The following is an 18,045-nucleotide window of genomic DNA, read 5'->3' as shown; positions in this document are numbered from 1 at the left end:
GATTTGACTTGTGGCGAAGTTATCTGAAAAGCATAATTCTCTTGGCTACACATGATGGACAGATAAATGAACAATTTTGATCTGCTCACTTGTATTTTTCCTGACAACCTATTTGATCTGGCAAAGTAATCTGTCAGTGAAGCAAAAGCAGCTTTCAGGAATGGCATCTATGGTATTTTTCACTGGGGCAGAACTAAACTTCTGAAGCAATTCTGTATTATGATACTCAATGAGGTGAAATTTAACATGGAGCACTGTACAAATGATATTAATAACGCACCACTGAAGAAGGTATTTACTGAAAAGGCAATTCCCGGAAGCACCCTCATCTTCAGCAGAGAAATATTACAACAAAGTAGAAATCCCATGTCAGCACTCAGCAAGAAAAAGCACCTAAGCTTCTCTCTGATTTGTCCAGAAGAAAAGGTAGCTTGGGTTCTGTACTATACAGCTCTGTACACACCTTTTCCAACACTTGCATCTAACACTCCTTGCTTCTTACAGTTAACAGTATGCTGTTATTGAATGTAGGTACATTATGCTAGTCAATTTTATGGCTTTGACATCCTTGAGAATAATGTAAAGGTAGTTTTGCTTATTTTTTTAATTTTATTTTTAATTCTGAGCTCATGGAATTTCTTCCCTGCTATGGAAGGAGTTTAAAATTGTCTTTCAGTTTCACTGGGAAAAAAGCAGCATTTTCCCTAATCTTACATAAAATCTTTTACAAGGATATATAGCAAGATTTTACTTGCAATAAAATGTGTTGAAAAGCAAAAATCTCTTGGAAATGTGTAGTAAAATTTTATTCAGAAATAGCAAGACTATGGTTTGATGGCGCATTTCACACTATAGGTTAATATGTCAACAGATCACCCTATTCGATACTTAAAAAGAAATTTACCCTGCAACCAGTTAAATTTTTGGCACTTCGTATACTGAGTTTTGTTCCATTTCTATTATTTCTGTCCTTTCCTTTTAATTAAATTAGAAAGGGTCAGGTTACATCTGAAAAATCAACACCTGCATGTAAAATACGAAAGCTAAATTTAGGAACATGTTATGCAAATACAACTGGAAAAAACCTAGTGCACCTTGATTATACTTTAAGACATTACAATAATTTTTTTAAATCTTCTAGATCCTGACATTTCTTCTGCATTGTTTTCCATTTTTCCACTTGCTAGACAGTGTACAAGTATCAAGAATAGTATTCCTCTTTTTTCCCATTAAAGTCTTTTCAACAGTACCCATGTCTAGAATGAATTTAATATTTTTTCTCCTGCACACTTACATACTTCTGTGCAAAATTTCAATAAAAATAACTTAGAAGGAAGCCTGAATGAAGAAGAGTGTGCAACATTTACAGCTAAGTGGCAGGATGCAGACTATCAGGAAAAGGTAACTAAAGTCAATGGTGAGTGCTTGCAAAACGTAAGCCAGTTTGGCAGAACCTGACACTCTACTGCAGTTGGGAAACTAGATAACAAAAATTTGGCAACGTGCATTCTGCTCTTTAATAGAAAAGATGATATCAGATAAGCTAACAGCCAAATAGTCACATCATGTCTTTCCTCACAATAACAAGGACAGGAATACCTGGCAGTACTAAAATTTAATGGTATTTTGTTTGGAAGAAAATCTAATCTGAACTGTATGCTAAGATGACCTTTCATTTAAATAAAATTGAGCTTAAAAACTACTCCTTCTGAAGAGAAAGAGATAGCATAATTCATTAAGACAATTTTCTGTGAAACTGATAAGTATCTAGCTATTGTTAGAAGTTTCATAGCCATAAAATATAAGACTCCCACCCGTAAAACTCATATGGTTCTGTATAAGGTCTGCCAACAGATCTTAACTAATGAATTCAAGAAACAGATATAACACTAAGTTGTTTTGCAAATACAGCAGTGTTCATGATAATATTTAGTTTTTCTTTTACCTTTTACCTAAACTTCCTTTGTGGCATGCATCTAAAACAAGCCCCTTGGAGGAGCTGAAGCTCTTCAATTTCTCCCATGATATTTCACACAAGTTAATACCTTAAAAGAAATGTAAGTTTTCCCACAAAATAAAGTACTGCACTGTGATTCTTATTTTGGGCCTTATATTATGATGTACTATGACTAGGAAAAGATTTTTCTACATTAGTTACTAAAAGAACCTAAATTCAGAAATAAGTGATATACATCCACTTTAAACCCTTTCTGTAATAGGGCTGTTTTTAAAGACAAAATATTTTGCTAATTCATTGAGGACTGTAGCATAATACACTTCCACTAGCCATTGATGCAAAACAGGTAAAAGCTATTTTAGAGTGATTTCCTAGCTTTTGTTTTAAAAATTGAAAAATCACTGTCAAATATGAACAGCAACAAGGACCATAATCAGGGTTTGGAGCCTGAAATTATAGCACAGACTTTGTTAGATGAGATGCAGGACATTAACTGGCAATAGAAGAAATGGCCCCTGGAGCTAAGTGCTAACTCCAGTGGCAGTCAGGGGAACCCTGGCCCAATTTATCCCCCTCTTTTCTCCCACCATGAAGGTGGGATCCGTGCCACATATTTGTGCCCCCAAAGGAGGGAGAAAGGCTGCTGAGACTATGGTTTTATGGAGTAAGCCTGGCCAGGCTGTCTGCCTCTCCAAGTTTCCCAGGAATTGTGAGAACTTTTTCTCCCAAGAGGTCTTCTGAGAGGCTGTGGGGATGTAGTTAAGGATAGGAGGTAGGACTTCACTAATTTGTGTTCCTCTTAACTCATATTGCTCTATTTGCTCTGTCAGCTCCCAGAACAATGCAGACTAATGCTTCGGTGGCAGCCTGGGATGCTCTCCCTGGCACAGCCATGTTCAGGCATTGATTTGGCAGGTTAACACCCATTTTCCTGAGAATAATAAGAAAGCAACAGGAAATATGAATTGTATAAACTCAACGAAATCTGAATTATAATTGGATGAGAATATGAAGAGGTGGTTTTTCTAGCTCCAGGGTCTTTTCTCCTCTAAATTTCAAAGACTGCTAATCTTATCACAGAACTTTCATAATAGCTTTTTTTCTATCCCACTCTCCCCTAAACGTCAAAGGAATCTTAAAATACAAAACACAATATGCAGTCTACATACAGGTGTAGTAATCTGCTCCAATTATAAAATTATCGACAGTGCATCTGCAGGAATTTGCACTTGAAGATTGTAATCCTCATTGTTTAAGTCTACAATAAGGCAGAAAGTCCAAAATATACAAACACCGTAACAGACTAGGGCACTTGACAGTGCAAGGGACACCTCTTCAGCAGCAAACCCCAAGTTTCTTCTAAAATCAGTAGCTGAAATCGTCTAGAAACTGACATGATCAGCGAACATTACTATTCAACGCTATCAGGAAGTGTGTTTATGCAGCTCAGTCCACTATCCAGCAGACATGCGTTAACACTATAACTAAATGACAGCTTTATTGGCAGGTGCATGGGAGCTTTCATCGCAACATGACTGCAACAGCTGAGAATTGCTCAGCATCACTTCCTAACAATTATAAAGAAAAGCAAATCCAAAGTCAGAAATGTTTTTGTCCATGTAACTTGTGTACCTAGCCTGGAAATACAGTGTAATTAATACAATGAGAAATTCTGAACAAAAAATTATGAGGAAATGGGGTGGATTCATTCATACTTACTTGGGTATATGTACTTTGTAAGCAAACTCACCAATATTTGCCATTTACTTAAACTACAAATGACAATGTAATAATTCCTGCATAATTCCTGTCCTTGGCTTGCTCTCTTCTAAATACTAACTATAAAGTATGGTTGGTGACTGTAGATTCACTCAGAGTTTACAGATTTCTCTTTGCTGCTCAAAGTGATTCTTACTTTCCAAGTAAGCAGTGGATGGATGAACACATAAAGGCAGACATGTGGCTATGAATGCCCAGAGAAGACTGAAAGCAATAACACGCAAAGCCAAACCAGGACTGAAATTGCCATGTAGCTTTCCTCAACATCCATTATATCCTAATATTTGTTCTGTGTAAAGTTTGTTTTGTTTTTTTTTTCTATAAAAAGGGCATAACTCAGCTTTGTACTTCCATCCACTCTATTCTGGACCTCTGGAAGTAAACACTAAGATTCTTGAGTGATTTTAAAATATGTACATACTCACCTATTTGGTTAGTTATTATACTAATCATCTTTCTTGAATCCAAAACAAATTTTAAATAAGAAAAAACAGTAATTACTAGCTGCTACACAAAAACAGCACTAAGTGTGGATAAAAACCTAACTTCCAGGAAGTACACAACGACAATATAGATAAGCAAAGTTCACAGGAAAAAAACATGCCAAGGTTATCTAAAATAGTAACACAAACACTGAGGAACCCTTTTTTGAAAAACTTATCATTATTGCCTATACATACAAAACCTGAGTACTCACCAAACAAAAAAGAATATACAGTTTTACCTTGTACTTGCTTTCTATGGTTTAGCAAGACAGTTTTTGGGACCACGATATTGATTTATATAAACTGCCACTTCCACTGCACTAAATAAAGGACTACCCCACAGTCAGTCCCACATGGCCAACCACATCAGCAAACACCTTACAGACTACAAAAGGCTATCTATAAACTGCTTCAAATTGCTCTTTCCTTCCCATTTGCTTTTCAGGATGAAGAGGTAGAATTACTTTTTTCGAAAGTCTTGGTTTTCCTGTTCTTTGGCATAAACCACTGACCATTTTAATGAAAATGAATTCTTGTTTTTCATCTGTCCTTTCTTTGGAAGGAAGAAGAGGAGCTCTTGCCACACCACGTTTACTTTTATTAAAAGGATAAAAGTTAGTGATGGATCCAGAAGAAATACATAATACAAAGGAGCCTTACTGAGGAATAAATTTGTAACACTTTCTTTTAACAGCTTTACTTACTTTTTGAAAGCAATATACTTATTTTTCAACTGAACATGACTGCAGAACGCATGAGACAGGCCTTCCCTCTACTGAGTTAAGAACATCTAAAAGTCTCCAGGTCTAATGCCAGAGATCTGCTCAGTGACTGAAAGGGGAGTAGAGAAAGAAAAGGAAACACCTTCAGGCATGCCATGGTAGCTCTGTTTGAAGATCTCTCTCTGTTTGTGTGGATCCCAGTAACGGGATAAACTTCAAAGTACCTGTTCTAAAACAAAGTATTATTTTTATCTCAGCCATTGGTGAAGGTCCTGACTCTCAAAACGGACATTTTATAGACCCTTTGGAAAGGGTGCCCCAATATGATATTTATTTCTTGTAACCCACTCCTTGATGTGATCAGGCAAGACATACCAAACACACAAAACCAGGGAAAAGCAAAAACCAGGGAAAAACGAAAACCAAAAAAAAAAAAAAGGTCACCAAGCTTGCAATGGTGAAGAAATTGTACTTCCAACACGCTGTCCTTTACAAGGAAGACTCAGAAGAACTGTATCTGTCTGTGTAGTGTTAAATAAAACACCAACTATGTGAACTGACATGGTAAACACGTATTTGTAAAGACAGTTTTAATGAAATAAAATACCTGATCACTTATTTGGGAAGTCTAGATAATTCCTCTGAACTCAACTGTATCCCAAGTGCATCTCATTTGATCCTAGGCATCTACACTTACCTTTTCCAACAAGAAGAAAAACAGGAATCTCAGGCCAAGGCCATGTACCCTGTCTAACACACCTATCTGAAATAGGCAGATCTAGTGACTGATAATGCCACCTCTCTCTTTCAACTGCTATCAGCAGGATAAGACATGACCAGCTTGAACTGAACACCTGTCTTTTGGAAGGCTAACCTTAAGGGAGATAAATGCTATCTTAAGCATTTCTAATGCTTTAGCACATTTTCTTCCCAGTGTTTTTCATACGCAATACAGAAAATGGATATGCAACTTTCTTCTTTGTTGCAGAATAATTACGCTGTTCAGTGAAGGCACAAGAGGTAGCGGAAATGTAGCTGATCTTCCATACACCGGGAAAGTGTGTTGTGTGAGCAATTCCAAACACACGAGAGCAGGTAATTTAAAAACAAAAGAAAAAAATACCCCAAAATAATGTTTTTGAGAGAAAAAAATAGAGCTGCACGGAGTACCTATTAAAGAACTCTGCACATTTTAAGATACCATAGTCACCCCTGCTTCCTCTATTTAGACAATATTTCTAGGATTTGAAATGTTAACAGTAAACTGAAATGGAGGAGACAAATCAATTGCTTCATGTGCTTTTCTCTTTTTTTTTTTCTGCATCATGTGTCTTAATAATTACAGATACTACTCAGCAACCTGAATACCTAAAGGTGCTAGCCAAAATTATGTCTTAATCTCTGTCAAAAATTGCAGAGTCCCCTGAAGTAACTTTTGATGGCAATTAGTCACTTTGGCAACCAACTTCTACATTGGACGTGGGACAGAATCTTCTCTGCAGATTCTTAGACTGATTACCTAAGGAGTAAAAAACCAATTACAAGCTTGGGGAAAAAAAAAGTTTAAAAAAAGCACAGTTAATTTCAGAACACAAATTGAGAATCAAGATGTGGGCTTAAAACAAAAAAATATACTAAACTTTGTGTAAAAGCTGCTGCAGAAACAGAATAAAAGTAATTGAATTAAGCCAAACATGAAGCTCTGTACATTAGAGTTTGTCCTAAGGCCCTGTCAAAAGTTTTATCAGTTACCCCAGCAGGTTCAGAGGCATTTAAAAAAATAGCCCTGCCATGGACTTCCTGGTCATACACTGCTAAATAAAAAAGGGATCAGAGCAAACAAATTTGAGCAGAATACGTGATTATCTGTACTCTCTAAGTTCATTCCCTCACTCTGCTTCAAGTTGTTCTATCTAGCTTGCTATTTGCCAGACAAAACTGAAGTATGATCTTAAATGTATTTCACTCCAGAGACCATTTCCCAACAAAACTCCAAGTACTCAGATCCCACCAGCTCAGCTCCCAAGGGGTTCACCTACCCTCTCCTGACATGCCACAGGCCCTGCAAAGTATACTAACGTATACCTTTCATCTCATGCTATAAACACCATCACGTCAGACTACCACAGCACAACCCTTGCATTATTTAGATACTTTGAACCAACACAAACACGAAAAATCACAATCAATTTGTCCTAAAAGCACAATGTTGGGAGTCACAATGAAGCTGGAAGATGATGAAAATTACATATTCTTCAGTTGTTTGGCTTTATGTAAAGGGGTCTGTATGGTAGCATTACCTCAAAGTTTAAGCAGGGCTTAAGATTCAAGAGTAATTTTTATTAGCCTCAGAAACATCATTTGACATCTGAGTGCTAGTTTATATTTCTGAAAAACGGGGTATACATTTCAAAGAAACACTGCACAGCCTAATTAACATTTAGAAGATGTTTTAAGGTCCTTGGATGAAAAGCAAGTTCTCTTGTAAATTATGATATCACAAAGTCTTAATTGGCAAAACTTCAATCCCTTAAATTAAGAGAATAATTTAATCTACCCACTAAATTAATGATATGCCAAACTGCAAGGAAAAATCATTCTAGTAATGAAAGACAGATTTTTCAAAGGACACACTCTTGTAGGTGAGAACCATTCAGTTTACCTGGAAACTATTTCCAGCATTGCAGTACTTCAAAGCAGAGCACAAGACACTGGCATATCATTTTTTTGGCTCCAGAAGGGTATTCTGAAATTAAGTGCAAAGGCCAGAAGCTACAATGCTTAATCTTCTTACAATTTATTAATCCATTTTATTAAGAACAATGAGGGTATCACTAGATTTCTTAAGAATATCAAGTAGGATAGTGCTTGACAAATAAAACCCAAGTTCATTAAAACTACATTTTCTACTACAAGAAGGAAAATAAAGCCTCTTTAAACACTGCCTTAAGGCAACAGACTTAGAAACGTTTACTTAATCAGCACTCTTAAACAAACTTACTTAACAGTATTTTTCCATTACCATCTACTGTGAGAATCCTTAACATTATTGTAAATCCCTGAAAAGAAAGAGTTGAAAGGTAAATAGAATAACGCATAATTGACAAAAGGACAAACCCTTGAAGAAGGGGTAACACTAAAATCAGGAAAGCTAGGTATAATCTCTAGCACCTTAAAGCAACAAAGCATCCTTACTGCAGACAGAATTAAAACAAACAAAATAACCAACAGGGAAAAATGGGGGGGGGTGGGGGGGTGGGTAGGGATAGGGGGATCAAACAAAACTAAACATACCAGAAAACCATCACCCCAAGGAATTCACAAAATGAGCTACAAAATCCCATGCCAATCAGGTACACTCCCAAAGTGATGGCCCAGGCTCTGTGGTTTATTTCCCCTTTGATAGGAGTGATTAAGACCCATTAGCGTCAAGAGGAGGAAAGCATGCATAGCAAGGGTTGGAGGCGCTCCCTCAAAGGCAACTGCCCACGGTGGCACTCGGGCTGCTCTGCAATTAATGCATAACGCAGTGATAGACAGCAGCTGCAGTCCAGAAAAGCACCGGGAAAAAATAAGAGAAATGAGAGTTTCAAGCACAAGGAAAGCTCGCCATGTCTCTGGGATTTAACCATGCATTTTAAAGGGGAACAGAAAGGAACAGAGGGGGAAAGATGGGCTCTGACCCAAACAGCATAATGAGCAATAAACAGAAGGGAGCGAAAATCAGAATCTCTTCCATAGCAAGCAACAAACTCCACAAGTTTCCATCATTTCAAACTCAGTGTTGATAAGGGTCAAGAGGAAAATCCATACTTTTAGGAATGTTTGCTGTAATCTGTTCCTTGAAAAGTGACAGCTATGGAATGAATCAAGTAACTGCTGTGAAAAATCATCTGTTCTGCAAAGAGCAACTGGCAACTTCTCTACCAGCTGGTATTTAAGAGACTATTTTATGTGAAGAAAAACAAAACACAATACACAGAATATGTTCATCCAAATTCACCAAAAGGTAAAATACATTTATTTTGTTGACTGTAACTTATTAACAATTTTTCCTCTTAGACACACAAAAACACTAATGCATCTGATCAGCAATTTCTAAATCTGAAAAATATTCTTAGAAATCACGTGTGTGGATTATCAGTGCCAAAATACATCATGTGGGTCCCAGAGAAAAAATTCAGCCACTAGCCTGTTCACCAGTAATCCTTTCAAATTCATCCCTCAGTGAATACCTAATCCGAGTATCATACAAGAAGAGAATTCAGAAGGATTCAGATCAGTTCTTCTGAAATGGACCCTCAGTGAAATTTGAAAGATACATACATACAATTTTCTGACCATTTGTAGCTTCGTATTTTAATTTGGTAGTTACTTTCCAATCCATTTTAAGACAGCAATTTTGTCTGTTTTGTTCTAAGTATTGCAATCTATATTTTATAAATCCGTCACTGATCTACCTAGGCAGTTACAGCACATAGCACCTGACACTGCAAATCACTGCTCAGTTTCAGGTTATTAAAACAAACAAACAAACAAAAACCACAAACAAAACAAAAAGATTGCAAGGGTGAAATCTGCACATATTAAAATAAATTCACAGTATTTTTATCCTCTCAGTATTAGAAAGAGTGATCTCTGTGTACAACTACAAAGCACAAATGAAAAATTTGGTCACACAAGTATTTGTTTTACAGTTCCACTGGCTGCGGAAGTTTATTCCGCAAGCTGTCAACCAGGGGTTCTGAAACAAGGATGACTTCAAGCTTGATCTCAGAAGTATAATGCAGAGAGGGACATGTAATCTCTATTTGAGCCATATACTGCACATCCAACTAATGTACTGAGATAAATTCTGATCCTGCAAATACTTTCTTACAAGAATATCCAATGGAATTGGCCAAGGATGTCAACAGAAGCTCTATTTACTGACTTAAGCTAAGTGCCCAGAAGACAAAAATCGGCTTATCTTTATTGATAACATGCTTAGAAAGTCAGAGGAATTGGACCATGCCGACCACTTCTATTCAACAGGCCCACCTTAGCTACTCAGATGGTTTGACTACCCCTGTACAGCAAGCAGGAGAATAATTCAAGTCGTCACAAGAACAAGCTATTATGTTTCTGATTTAGCAAATACACAGCAAAGAACTACAGTTAAAGTGGTTAGAACAGGAGTTTTTGAAACATCTTATCTCACCGGGCCCTTACTCACAGCAAAAAGACTTCTGTTTTATCAGCTAAACTGGATCAAATAGCATTTGACAAACAAGTCTTCCCTGTAAAAATTGAGTGGCTTACTGAGAGCTCCCATGTAATGTAAAGAATTAGACATGCTTCTAATATCTACCGAATAACAGACTGAATTAAACTCGCATACAGTTCTTATTATGTGGGATGCTTTCATAATTAAACATTTCAGCTGCTTTTTGAAATCTTTCTTTGAATTTGTATAACCAATTCAGCCTTGTTAAAACACTTCACACACTCCCACCTTATTTGGATTTCTCTTAGACCAAACATGGAAACACTGCTGATAGAAATCAGACACCTGGACAGAAGCTCAGATGAGTAACCATGCTTTCAAAATATCCCCATTTTGAGAAGCACTCTTTATAAAGCAGACTTCAACCCCATCTAAAACCAAACTAATTTAAATTTCAGTAGAACTACTATCTGCGTTAGCCTATTCTCTTCTCTGCCAAATCAAGTCACCTCAATGGTGGCACTCAGTTTCTTCGTTTACCCTTGAAAAAATTCTATTTGTGCTAAATGACAGGTAGGTATACTCTCAAACTGTATCTCACAGATCACACCAATGGATCCTCAATATGCATTTAATTGCTTATATTTTCTAAAATTTAAAAAAGTCATAAAACTAAATGCTTGTAGAAAATAAAGAAATCCATTCATGAATACTTGGTAAGAGCTACTTTTTAACTCAACTGGGGAGACAAAAATGGACATATTTCTCCACAAATGCTACTTCAGAAAAATCCTCCCTATCAGAAAATACTTTATGTATAATCTCACTGTCATTTCACAACATTCATCTAAGTGTTTCACGTGAATGCAAAGTACCTCAAGCTCAAATACAGACGTGACAGAGAATGGACTGAGAGCAGCCCCGAGAAGGACTTTGGGGTGTTGACTGACAAGAAGTTCAACATGACCTGGCACTTTGCATTTGCAGCCCAGAAAGCCAACCATATCCTGGGCTGCATCAAAAGGAGCGTGCCCAGCAGGTTGACAGAGGTGATTCTATGCCACTCTTGTGAGGCCCCACCTGGTCCAGTTCTGGGACATCAACAGAAGTAGGCCAGAGTGAGTCCAGAGAAGGGTCATGAAGATGTTCAGAGGGCTGGAGCACCTCTCCTACGACGACAGGCTAAGAGAGTTGGGCTTCTTCAACCTGAAGAAGAAAAGGCTCAGGAGAGACCTTAGAGAAGCCTTCCTGTACCTAAAGGGGGCCTCCAAGAAATCTGGAGAGGGACTTTTTACGCGGGCATGTAATGATAGGACAAGGGTATACTGAAAGAGGGGAGATTTAGATTAGATATTAGCAAGAAGTTATTTATTGTGAGGGCGGTGAGACACTGGAACAGGCTGCCCAGAGAAACTGTGGCTGCCCCATCCCTGAAACTGTTCAAGGTCAGGTTGGATGGAGTTTTGAGCAACCTGGTCTAAGGGAAGGTGTCCCTGCCTGTGGCAGGGGAGTTGGAACCAAATGAGCTTTAAGGCTCCTTCCAACTCAAACCATTCTGTGATTCTATGAATAAATTTCCAAACCAAATGAACTAAAATAAAATTTTATTAAATATTTCTTCATCTCTCAGCTGAAGCTATTAAATGATAACCAGGTTAGTATCATCATTCCTGTCAACTTTTAAAACTATTTGTCTTCCCATCATCCTACACAGCACCCCTCCAGGCACAAACACACAAAAGTGATTCAGTTTTGGTACCCAGGGAGAACTGGGCTAGCAACCTTTTCTTCATACCAAATCTCTTCTTAGTTGTACTGTCAAGGTAAAACTAACAACCCTATTTAACCTATAATTTTCTTCTGTATCTACAATAAACCACTAACAAGTAGAAACTTCATATAAGAAATTTCAATTGAATCTGAGTAGGTTGTTTTAGCAACTGATTTGGCTAATTAATGCTGTTTACACACCAAGTTTGCTGGAGTTTTTGCTTTAAGAATGGTTTATGTTGACTTAACTTTGAAACATTAGCATAAGGTGCTCTTAAACTGTAGCAAGAATGTCTAAAGAAGGCAATGCCTCATTTAACTAAACTGATCTTTAAACATACTTAATTTAATCACTACACTTTTCTTATGTACACAAGGCCTTTGTGTTACTGCAGCCTCTTGAAAAGGTGTTGGCTTCAAGGATAGGGAGAGAAGAATGCTTGATGGACCATGCACCCACAATGAACTGCCCTTCAGATACACAAGGCTTTGCTTGATTAGTCCCCCCGCTAACTAGTTTGCCCTATACTAAGAGCAGTTAGGACAGTTATATTTGCATGACAAAGAAGAAGGTATTTTTAACCACTCTATGTGCTGGATGAAAAGAAATGGATAAACATTTTGCTATCACACTGAACTAAAACATAACAACTTAGGCTTAGGTTGGATAGACAAATATTTTTTCTAAAATCTATGCAGTCACCACATGAACACACACAGAGGAAAAAAAAAAAAACAAAGTTATTACTCAGCAAAAAATTTACATTTACCAAAAGGGATTTAATTTGCCACAGTCTACACCTAAGCAAAAAGAACAAAAGAACATATCCATGAAAGCAAATTTCACATACAAACCACCTGCACAGCAAGCTTTTCTCCAGCACCACTTTCCTTTTTCCATATAATAAAAGCCTATGTGAATGACAGTACTCACGCTCCTGCTATAATGCCTTCAGAGAAAACCATAACTCAGTGAGGCTGAGCCCCACCTCACTTCCTTCACTAACAGGTGCCTGACAAACCTTTTGCCTAGGGCATGCAGCTGTGGCTTCCCCTCTCCTCCTGGAAGAGTTAACACTATCCTCACCTGCCACTGGACAACCCACATGGCTCGTAAAGAACTCTATGCATCTGCTTCCCATGTAATTTGTCTTGGGAGGTCTCTAGTTTCTTAGCCTTTTTAATTCTCAAGGTTGTGTGCTTCCAAGGTTGCTCTATATCCTCCTTTCCAACGCCTTTTATAGCTTCTTCAGATCTTTATGTTTGTGTAAAATACGAGAGATAGCGTCATTAATCGATTGGTTTCTTCCTCGTTATTCTATTCTCTTATTTTCACATCCAGATCAATAAACATTAAAGTGAGATTTTTCTCTCCTTTCCCCCCTATTTTATACTCTCATCCCTGTCTTTATTCTCTCTCAGATTTTTCTCTCCTGCTTTTGAATCTCCCTCTCTCACCTCACCTTCCTTCTTAGTAATCAATAACAGCTATCTAGATTTCCTTAGCAGAGGGGAACCTCCTTTCTTCATCCAGGAAACAGGACATTGATTTAAGTGTAAGGAGACACATAAAATACAGTTGAGCACCTGCACAAGTTAGACTCAGGCACAAATCCCAGTGCTTTTTGCTATACTGGATCACACCAATTATTAACAAAGTACATTCCTGCAACAGAGATTTTCAGAAGCAAGACGATTTCCTCTAGTATGCACCAGTATTTTACTTGGCTCTCCATGAAAACTGAACATTGAAAAAACAACTAACCCCAAACTACGCAAAATCCCCACATTTTTCTTCTAAAGCATTAATCCGTGAAATACATAAACGGTTTTCTGTGTGTCACGGCTACCTCATTTGTCTGTCTTTCTAAAACTGACCCTGCATCAGAGGAAGGGAAGATGTAGCCAACCACAAATGAAACTACCTGGGACACATGGATGACATCTACCTAAATTACAGATTGCATGATTCAATATATCTACAAATGTTCACCAATTAAATACAGATCTGTAAATTACTGCATGGAAGAGTCCTGAAGTAATAGAAGGGATACTAGCAAACTGCCAGAAAGGTTCCTGTTGCTAAATTGGTCCATCCCAGCCAGCACTGTGACTTAGCAGCTCCCAGGAAGCATGAAACAGTCGAAACAACCCTTAGACCATAGCCAAGGGTAAACAGCTCAGATACAGCCACAATTACTGGAAAGAGACAAATTTACTAGCACAGACACTGGCCACACTGTAACAGCTGAGGTCACTGTTAAGGACATTTTTAGACATACAGATAGAGCCAAAATGATTCCCAAAGGATCTGACATAATTTTCCCCAAGTTTTCCTATTTTGCCACCTCACCCTACATCAACCCCAACCCCGGAGGCTCTGTGACTGAGAGACCTCAAAGAGATCATGTTACCAATACCCTCCTGATGTGGCTGGGAAATCTTGCTATCTGCAGACTATCCCTTACAGGTGAGCCCACCAAAAGACTTTTGCAAAAGGATAATAAGCTAGTAGAAGTTTCTTTACCTCCTGCGTGATCTCATGTATAAAAGCATGTATGCAAAATACAGTCCTTTCGCTAGAAGGAAAAGTCCCAGTTCACTTTTGGCTCTCTCTGTACTCCACACCCTCCTCTGGTGTCAGCCATGGTCGTGGGCGTTCAGTTTGATCCAGGGCTTGGCATCGAGCTTCTACAGCTCTTCAGTACTAGTCTATTTGGATAAAGTATTTCCCATCATCTTATTATTGCTCTGACATACTCATTTAACTTTTTACATAAGCAAACTCACATTTACTTTAATTTACTGCCAGAGTAAAGAACTCAAGAGTTTGGACTATTATTTATTTATCTGACCTGATCTCTTGCCATACATGGGCAAGGCACTCTACAGATAAGCACATCATGCCCTAAACTGGCCAAGGGGCTAGGCAGTAACAGATTTTCTTGCTTTCACACTTGATTTCACACATGTGGCATGTTGTTTTCTTTTGTGACAACGTTTTGTGTCTGTGTGTAGTTAGAAAGGGATTTTTTTTTGTTGCACAAAGCTGGTTCTCAAGCAGGGTTCAAAGCTGAGGAGGACTGGGAGGAGGGGGTTCTTAGAAACCAGGAGGACAAGGGAGCTTTGAGCAACTCAGGAATTAATTTCAAAAATATTGGATAAATAACACACTTATGAAAGAACTAAAAGGAGGGGGAGAGGTGAGGGATTAAACAAAACAAATAAATCCAAACTCTGCTCTGTAACTTGCATAACACATCTTTCTAAACATGCAAAAGCACAAAAGCAGAAGAGTAAAGTATTTGTGAGTTCCATTTACCTCATGAAACCAACTGAAAAGCTATTAACATCGACTTTGGAGAAACATATTCTCTTACTGAGGACCTTGCCTTTGCCTTTATGTTTTTCAGGCAATACACCTGCCCATAAGACCAACATAACTAGTAAGACAGTTCGGCTATATATCAGAGACCAAAGTATCTGAGTGAGTACCAGCTGTATTTTCAAACAGCAGCAGAAGTGAAGATTTCTTGGAATAAACTACGCAGCAAAAGTGAAATCTTTCATAGAAGCTTGGTTTCAACCTAGAACCAATGCTGGAATACTGCCATGAGAACTGTAAATATCATTTCTGCTTACAGAGCCAGATCACCCAAAGCAGCTCCTAACATGGTCCCCAAAAGAAATATTTGGTGTATGCCAGAATTTCCATTTTTGTCAATAGTAACATATCGGCATATGCACTGAGTCACCACAGATGATCTCCCAGCCAGACATTCATCCATACAAATATAGACTTTGTCTGGGCAGTTTGCAAGAGATCATTTTTTCAGACGGAGTGCAAGATACATTTCATCTGAAGCCCTTAGGTATTTTAGAAACAACAGCATTCTGACAAGGTCCTTTTTTAATCCTGTATCACTATGAGTAAGGTAGAAAAATATAACTAGGATAAGATTATACACAAAGTACTTCATAGCAAAACAGAGCCTTGGGAGGGCTGTTTTTCTCCCTTTGAGCTTTCAAATCTTACTCAAACAAGCACCTTTCTCTCAATATTATTCTTTTACCCATTACACTGGATTTCTTGGACTTAAAGCAGATGTAACTGTGAAGTTATAAATAGCTGCTGTCCAACCACAAAGTTAGTTAAAATCACCAAAAAAACCCAACTCCACTGACAGACTTTGCTACCTGCCTACCATGTCTTTTAGGCAGTGCTAAATATGTATGCCTATAATGATTTACACTGCAGTCCAGTAACACTCAATATATTACAAACACTGCTGCTGACCACCATAATTTTTCAGGGTTAGAACAAAATTATTTAGGACAACAATTCATTAGTTGTAAGTAGAAGAGTCAAAGGGCAAATTCTGTCTGTATAGAAGCCAATAGCAAAATTTCTTCAAGCTTTTAAGCAACGAATAAAATGAAGTAGTAGTTGGACCTCTGACCAGAGCTTCTGCTTCCCCAGGCTGTTTGTATAGTTTTACCACATTAAGCTGTAATACAAGCCAGTCAGGTTTTTACATTAACGCCTTCCTCCAAAACATCTCTATTCATTGGAAATAGTTCTTCTCCTCAGGAACTCCAAAAAAACCCTGTTGCTTCCACACTTTCTCCAAAAGCAACAGAGGAAACAAATCTTTTCATTTCACTTCTTCCCCATCACCAGTGTGGGAAAACTCCCTTCCTCTTGGCTTCCCTACCTGCTAGCAGTTCCTCTTGGCAATGCAGGTAACAGACCATCCACCAGTTTTTACCGATCATGACAGTGTCAGGCAGTGGTCCTTCAGGACCTACTGGTGACAGCAGTGGCAAGCACCTGTGTGCAACATTCTGTTTATGGCATGAACTGAGTAGAAACTGGGTCATTACTGAATAGAGAAGATGATGCAGTAGGGGTATGCAACTGATTCTCGTGACAAAGGGTTCATCAAGCGTTGCCAAGTTTAATTTAAACCCTCGAGGCTTAAATCTGGCAACAAGTTTCCTCTCTGATACAAGAATACTCATTTTTTCCCTTTCTGCTGATCGGTAGTTGGCAAGTCTGCAAACTCTGTTGGGTGCTGATGCAGTGCCCCCACCTGCACGCCTGCTCATTCTGCCAGGAGTTACAGGAGGAGAATTTTCTTCCAGCAGTTGCCCCAGGCACACTGGGCCCAGTTACCTGAGACAGCAATAACCAGCTGCCTTCAGAGTTGGTGGGAAAGAGTAAAAGCTGACTTAGGCAGATTTGGCAGGTAAGGAACAAAAAATGAATCAGTGCAACATTTCTTCTCCCTGGATTTTGTCTACCATGATCACATCTTATGCCTGGAAACACCCTGAGTAGCTGATTTGCTAATACATGTCAGCAAGCTTATTTTTTGTTTAATCTTAAAAGAATTTTTTTAGGCTCCCTAGACTTTCTTTCCAGTAGAGGCAGCTAAATATTGCATTCTAATTATTTTAGTAACCTGAGGAAAACAATTTCTGTGTTCATGGTTGTTTCTGAAAGTGAAAAGGAGATAAAATTAAAAAACAAAAAAACTTCCACATATGATTCAGCTGTAAACCTCTCCAGTTTACACAATAGATAGGAGAGCACAAAAAATACTAGTGAAATATAAAAAATGATTGCTTGAAAGGAAAACAAGAGCTTGTGTGCACGGCATGCTTCAGTAAACAGATAACTTAAAGATTTTTAATTTTTGGCACATTAAATCACTTTTTTTTTTGCTCAATAATCTTTTTGACTTGCAGTTATTTAAAAACTTTTACATGATAAGTTATCAGCATTCTATACGGCAAAAAAACTAGGAGTTTGCCACAAATGTCAGTGTTGCACAGACACTGGACTATTACTTGGAGGGATTTTTTCAGCAATTAAGTAAATTCTCAGTATGTCAAATTGTACATAACGAGCAGATGAAAAAAAAATACAAGAAAAGCACTGAATGAACCAATTCATTATGCATCTGTTCGCTACCAAGTTCTTCCTTCTTCTGTTACTTTACCTTCTAAATCTTTGTTAAGCTTCACATTTAGTCAGACAAGCTGTCTCCTACAAGTAACGAATATATGGTTTTCACTATAACATAATGCCTTTCAGTACACAAGAACTACATAACTACAATT

The 18,045-nt window shown here is 37.9% G+C and overlaps 1 protein-coding gene across 13 annotated transcripts in view; it reads right to left on the bottom strand.

The window, feature by feature from the left end:
• TLL1 (tolloid like 1) overlaps positions 1 to 18,045 on the bottom strand; it is a 151,035-nt gene that overhangs the window by 93,216 nt on the left and 39,774 nt on the right. The window lies entirely within an intron of this gene.

This window comes from Lathamus discolor, chromosome 1 (genome assembly GCF_037157495.1).
Source record: "Lathamus discolor isolate bLatDis1 chromosome 1, bLatDis1.hap1, whole genome shotgun sequence".
Lineage (NCBI taxonomy): Eukaryota > Metazoa > Chordata > Aves > Psittaciformes > Psittacidae > Lathamus > Lathamus discolor.
This window is presented reverse-complemented; position numbering and strand designations above follow the sequence as displayed.